Below are 6,831 nucleotides of genomic sequence, written 5' to 3'. Positions count from 1 at the left end.
GTGTGGCTGAAACGAGGAATCGAACTTTATTAGATATGGTTCGATCGATGATGAGTCAAACAGAGTTACCTAAGTCATTAGGGGTTTTGCCATCTTATCTGCTGTACAATCACTTAATAAAAGTCCCACTAAAGCAACTGACAAAACTCCATATGAGATATGGAAAGGGAAAGTCCCGAATCTGCGATACATGAAAGTATGGGGTTGTGATGCTTATGTCAAGGGTAAGTCTGACGATAAGCTTGCACCTTGTTTTGAAAAGTGTATTTTTGTAGGCTACCCTAAGGAAACTTGTGGATATTACTTCTACAATAGTAACGAGAACAAAGTGTTTGTGGCTCGTGAAGCTGTCTTTCTAGAAAAAGAATTTATTTCTAGAAGACAGAGTGGGAGAAAATTTGAACTTGACGAAGTTTAAGAGCCACAAACTGATATGACAATACAGGAAGATGTTCCTTCTACGTCTGAATCAGTTATTGTTCATACTGAACCTAGGAGGTCAGAAAGGGTTAGTCGCCAGCCTGATAGATACCTTGGTATTATCGAGGAAGATGGTGACTATGAGGTTTTACTTTTAGAAAGTGATGAATCCAAGACCTAAAAAGCAGCTATTATGAGTTCTGACTCTAAGCTATGGCTCGAAGCCATGCAATCCGAAATGGATTCCATGTACGATAATCAGGTATGGGACCTGGTTGACTTACCTAAAGATGTTCGACCTCTTAAGTGTAAGTGGATATTCAAGATTAAAATCGGCATGGATGGACATAAAGATGTCTACAAAGCTAGATTGGTTCCAAAAGGTTTCACTCAGGTTCATGGTTTACACTATGATGAAACTTTTGCACCAGCTGCTATGCTTAGATTTGTTCGGATAATGTTAGCGATTGCTGCATTTCATGATTATGAGATATGGCAAATGGATGTCAAAACCGCTTTCCTGAACGGGTTTCTGGAAGAGGAAGTTTTCATGACACAACCTGAGGGTTTTGTGGATCCTAAAAATCCCAACAAAGTATGCAAACTTAAGAGATCCATTTATGGTCTTAAGCAAGCGTCAAGGAGTTGGAATCATCGTTTTAATCATGTTATTAAACAGAATGGTTTTACTCGAAGTGTTGAGGAACCATGTTTATACATGAAGTTTAGTGGGAGTAAAGTTGTTTTCTTACTTCTTTATGTGGACGACATATTACTCATTGGGAATGATGTTGATATGCTTGCTTCTGTTAAGAAGTGGTTGGGAAATCACTTCCAAATGAAAGATTTGGGAGAAGCTCAGCGCATCTTGGGTATCCAAATCTATAGGGATAGATCCAAAAGGATATTAGCATTGAGTCAAGAAGCCTATATCGATAAGATTCTTGACCGATTCAATATGAAAAACTCCAAGAGAGGTTTTCTACCTATGGGCAGTGGGATCACTTTGAGTAGTCACAGTGTCCTACTGAGCCTAAGGATATTGAACGTATGAAATCGATTCCCTATGATTCCGCTGTTGGATCGATCATGTATGTTATGATGTGTTCTCGTCCTGATGTCTCGTATGCTTTGAGTATGACGAGTCGTTTTCAGAAAACTCCAGGTGAGAGTCACTGGATAGCCGTCAAGAATATTCTGAAGAACTTGAGAAGGACTAAAGATTCATTCTTAGTGTTTGGAGGAGAATCTGAATTATGTATAAGAGGTTATACGGATGCCAGTTTCCAAACCGATAGGGATGATTTGAAATCCCGGTGGTTTTGTTTTTTTGTTGAACGGAGGGCGGTTTCTTGGAGAAGTTTCAAAGAGTCTTTGACGCTGATTCTACAACGGAAGTCGAGTACATTGCGACCTCCGAAGGCTGCAAAGGAAGCCGTTTGGATTAGGCAATTTTTAGAGGGACTGAAAGTAGTTCCGACCGCCGAGGATCCTATCACATTGTATTGTGATAACAGTGGGGCTATTTTTCAAGCAAAAGAGCCCAAGTCTAGTAACAAGTCTAGACATGTACTTAGGAAATTTCATGTAATTAGAGATTTAATCGAAAGGAAAGAAAATACAGTGAAGAAAATACAGTTTGTAAGGTTGGGACAGCTGACAACATCGCTGATCCTTTAACCAAGCCATTGTCTCAAGCTAAACATGATAGTCATGTAGTTTCGATGGGGTTGAGACGAATGCCAGAACTGTTGTAAATTATATGTTATGTAATAATCAAAATATTGTATTTATTATTTCATATATGATACGTTGCATTTATCGTTATATTCAGTTTTATGTCTGAATTTATATACTTTGTTTTCTCCAAATAGGTTGTAAAGACAACGCCGAACCCTATTAAGTGAACTGGATTAACATTGTATTTTGTCCCTAGTTACTTAATGAGGTGACGTCTCGGAGTGACTAGTTTGTAAGGCGATAGATGATAGGTTCGACTGTCATATGGTCATAGTGATGACTGGTCGATTACATAGGCATATTGTGAGACAATTTGTCGGACAGTGACCGTTTATAGAGTCCTTTTGTTGCTAGGTCGTGGCGAGGACTTCTATTTATTCCTTCGAGTCAATTCTTTATACTGGTGACTATTTGTCTGAGTTGGTACGGTTTTCCGGTGGCTTTGGTTTTTGTTCTAGGTCGCACCGTAAAAGGAGGCCGATGAGCATTTACTGGGTCATTGTGATCTGTATCGAATGAAGAAAATAGGTCAACAAGATTGTCCTTTTAAGTCATATTTTATGTCAAGGCCACTCGAGGAGAGATGACTGTGAATGCGTGGCCACGCTCGGATGAGATCTATAGTAGATTATCCGGTCAGACAGTCTTTCTCATGATCGAGGAAACCACTTTATGATATGATCACGTGTAAGAACGACCTGAAAGACATCTTGCATTGAGTGGGAGATATTATTGGACCAGAGAATTGGTAACGCACACTTGTGTCAGACAAGTGGGAGATTGTTGGAGTAGTGTCCTCCACAATGAGTGCGTTTACATAATAAATCACATAAAAGGAATATCAGGGATTTATTTATTTATTGTCAACTGGTCATCGTTAATCGGTAATGATTGGCTGACTAGAGTTTGACATTACTGTCGTGTGACGGCGGTGATCAGCTGATCCCTTTAAGTCACACCTATAGGATGACGCCCAAATAGTATAAATTAATTGTTTGTATGAGATACGAGATAATTAATTCCTTGTATTATTTGACTCTTAGTTAGTCACATAAATGTATTATTTGATGACGGGTTACGAACTCGGGACAAAGAGATTTATTATTTAATTATGAGAATTTAAATAATAAATGATTAGAATTTATTAATTAATTGTTAATTAAATAATTTTATACGATATGTGTATATGTTTTGAGGAAGGATCAATTAGCTATTATATTTTACAAGAGGTTGTAAAATTAGCTAAATGGGTTAATATTGACACATTGTATGTTGATAAAATAGTCTTATGATTACTTAATGGTTAAGTAGTTATTGGTAGTTAATTTTTATTATTTAAGTGTTAAATAATTAAATTAATATTTAATTATGTAAGATAATTAAATATAAGACTTATAAGCATTTGTGGGGGCAAATGACGAAAACCGAAATGGACTAAATACAGTCCAATTGTTCCGGGTTTTTTTAGAGGACTACATGTGTCCATGAAGTGGCAAATTCCACTTACTTTTGTTCCCCATAATAGGCTATAAATACCCATGTTATTCCACTAACTATGGGGTTGAAAAATTGATGGAAAAACTTGGTCTTTGTTGTTCTTCATTTGGCCGAATCCTTCCACTACCATAGACCAATTTTTTTCCTTCTTATTTTTTTTCGTCATCTTATATAAAACACATATATATACCTACTAATAATATTATCAAAGTAATAATATTAATTAGTACATCAAATATACAAAAACAAGGTTACTACTACATTTACCTAGTTAGTATTTTTAGTAGTATTTTGGGTTAATCTTGGGTGCCACCAAAGGAGATTACCTATTTTGGTAATTGGTGTTGTTGGAGGATCATCCTTATTGCTTTACCACACGAACAACATCAAGGAAGGAGTCCTTGAGTTGTGCCCATTTTGCCTTATATCAATGTAAGGTTTATCCGTGTCCCGATGATCATATTTGGTTAATTACATTATAAAAGGCATTTTAAAACCCTTTATTTCATTTCCTTAGATTTTGAAGGGTATATTAAAGCCTTTCTCATTTCTTTACATTTTCAAAACAAATGTATTAGTCACCAAGACAAAGTCATCCTTGGTTCTACATACCATGTCGGATTTTAACCCGAGTACGATGATGAACATTGACTAATTACCAACAAATGAACTTAAAATAATTAGTTCATAATCATTTTCAAAACTATTCATGTCAAGCTTGCAAAACCGAACCCAACATCGAATATTGTCAAAACAATGACGTTTAGTCAAGTCTCGTTCTTCAAATCAACACAAAAGCGGCCTAAACGGTCTTTTCAAATCAAGACGGGTTTAAACACCCATTTTTCAATACATTTTACAAACCTTTTTGAATGGTCAGAAGACGTTTTCCATCGTCTGTTGACCCGAACCTAAACAGGCCACTTATTTTTCCATTTTCAAACCAGGGAGACCATTTGCATCGCCAGCAAGCTCGCGCCTCTAATGGCTGCCTGATGCAGGGTCTGTTCCCCTTCCAGCATTTGGCCAGGACGATCCCGACTTTGGTTAACCCGAATACATGACGGATCAGATGACGAATCTGCCCATTCAACATTATATTTGCAAAATCCCTTACTAAGACAAATGGATCACATTATGCACCATAAACCTAATTCGGTAAATGGGTGTTTAATTTCCGTCTTGCATGCAAATCAATAATAAATCCGACTCGATATCTTATACTTGATACTTGGATTAAACAAACCGACATAGAAAGCTCACATGTTAGGTTCAAACTAGTGGATGCGCATTCGTGCATTTACCCGTTTTATCAATTTTAGCATTTAACCAACCAAGATCGATTAGTAGAAGCCGCTACCGCGAGTGGGATTGGGTGTCTGATTAAAGGGCTTCCCAATACGTACCTTCACCTCTTACTCAGAAACTTTGGATATTGAACGACCTTATCTAGGGTGTACGAGAGTCATTCTAGAGTTAGGATGCTAAAGAGGGACGATTCCTTATCTTTAGTACCTATGTCAAATACCGCTTTTTGCCATGATTGACCTAGGTATAAAGTGGATTCGAACGGGTCCAAGCATCCCACAAATGCTTGGTGGCGACTCCGAACATCTCTTGCATCATTTTGAGTCCCTTACTGAAACGAAACCGACCAATCTAAAACGATCCGGTCAAAAGCATTTTTATGCCGCCGAGCGTGGCTTTCAAAAAGACCGCTGCTATGTCCACAGATCGGTTGGGCGTTACAGGTGGCCCACATCCACAGTTGCGCATCCATTACACTCTCAAATCGCATTCAAAACTCAACTAGGGTTAGATTAGGATTAGTGAAGTTGCTAAAAAAGTGGTTTTCTGATTTAGACCTTGAGGTAGTTCTCATCAAACCTCCTAAAAATAGGTCGCGAAAGTATGCCGGAAGCCACATCTGCCAAATGCCATATTTTTCCTTAAGCCATTCATTCTCAGACAACCCATGAGATTCAACTATTCTTGTCTAACTTTCCTCAAATTCATGTGGTTCCACATCTTCACCCCAAACACATGAGTTTATCTTCTTCAGAAACTCGGTTTCTTTACATATTGAAGGCCGCACTTTCTCAGGCAGTTTCTTCAATATATGCCACATACAATACCTATGTTGGACCTTATCTTTCCAAACTAATTTCATTCCTTTTTCTATCCCCGCATCTTCATTAGTTATCAGACAAACTGGATGACGACCCCTCATGACATCTAAGAACTTATTAAATAACCAGGCAAATGACTCTTTGCTTTCATTAATAATGAGACTAGCACCAAAGATCACACATCTGTTATGGTGATCTACCCCCGTGAAAGGGCCAAATATCATTCTATACTTGTTTTTCCTAAAGGTAGTGTCAAAAGATGTCATGTCCCCAAATAGCATATAATGTTTTATACTAATAGGGTCAGCCCAGAAAAATTGTGACAATCTGCCTTGGGAGTCTACCTCAAAGTCAAAGTAAAACGATGGACAAATGTGTTTTATTTTCATAAAATGCTCAATAAGAATTTGAGCATCACTTTCAATTAAGTTCTTTTTTATGTCTCTTAAAAAAATTTTAAAGTCTTCAAATGATGCACCCATATTATTATACCCTCTAACATACTCCTTCAATATCCTAAAGGACTTAACTGGACCTAGGTTAAGCTTCGACTTGTCACTACTACAAAAATGATCAAAGAGAACGGTCTCTAACCGTACTTATAGATACTTTGAACCGTCCTGTGGCCCAGCGTTCTCCTTGATCTAAGAGAACAGTTGAAATCAAGTCAACCCGGTCTCTTTGTAACAACAATCAGAACGGTCTAGCTCCACAACCGTTCTGTTCGATATATCACACAGAACGATTATATATAAGAACCGGTCTCTTTGATAAGACCGTTCTCTTTGTTAGAATTTTAGCTTTTTGGCGCCTAAGATCTACCTTTTCAAAGAGAACAGTTGTGATGGTACTAACCGTCTTGGTTATTAATTTTATTTTATTTTTAAAAATATTTACATTTTTATCATAACCATACATGATTGAATCGTATAGCTCATAAGAATTAAACCTGTTGCAATTCAGAAACTCCAGCAATTTTTTCATAAAAACCTTCCGATTTAATTTGAACCATTAGGACGGTAAATAAATGGTGCAAATAAAGTAA

Source organism: Silene latifolia, unplaced genomic scaffold (genome assembly GCF_048544455.1).
Source record: "Silene latifolia isolate original U9 population unplaced genomic scaffold, ASM4854445v1 scaffold_70, whole genome shotgun sequence".
Classification (NCBI taxonomy): Eukaryota; Viridiplantae; Streptophyta; class Magnoliopsida; order Caryophyllales; family Caryophyllaceae; genus Silene; species Silene latifolia.
Note: the sequence above shows the minus strand (reverse complement) of the source record.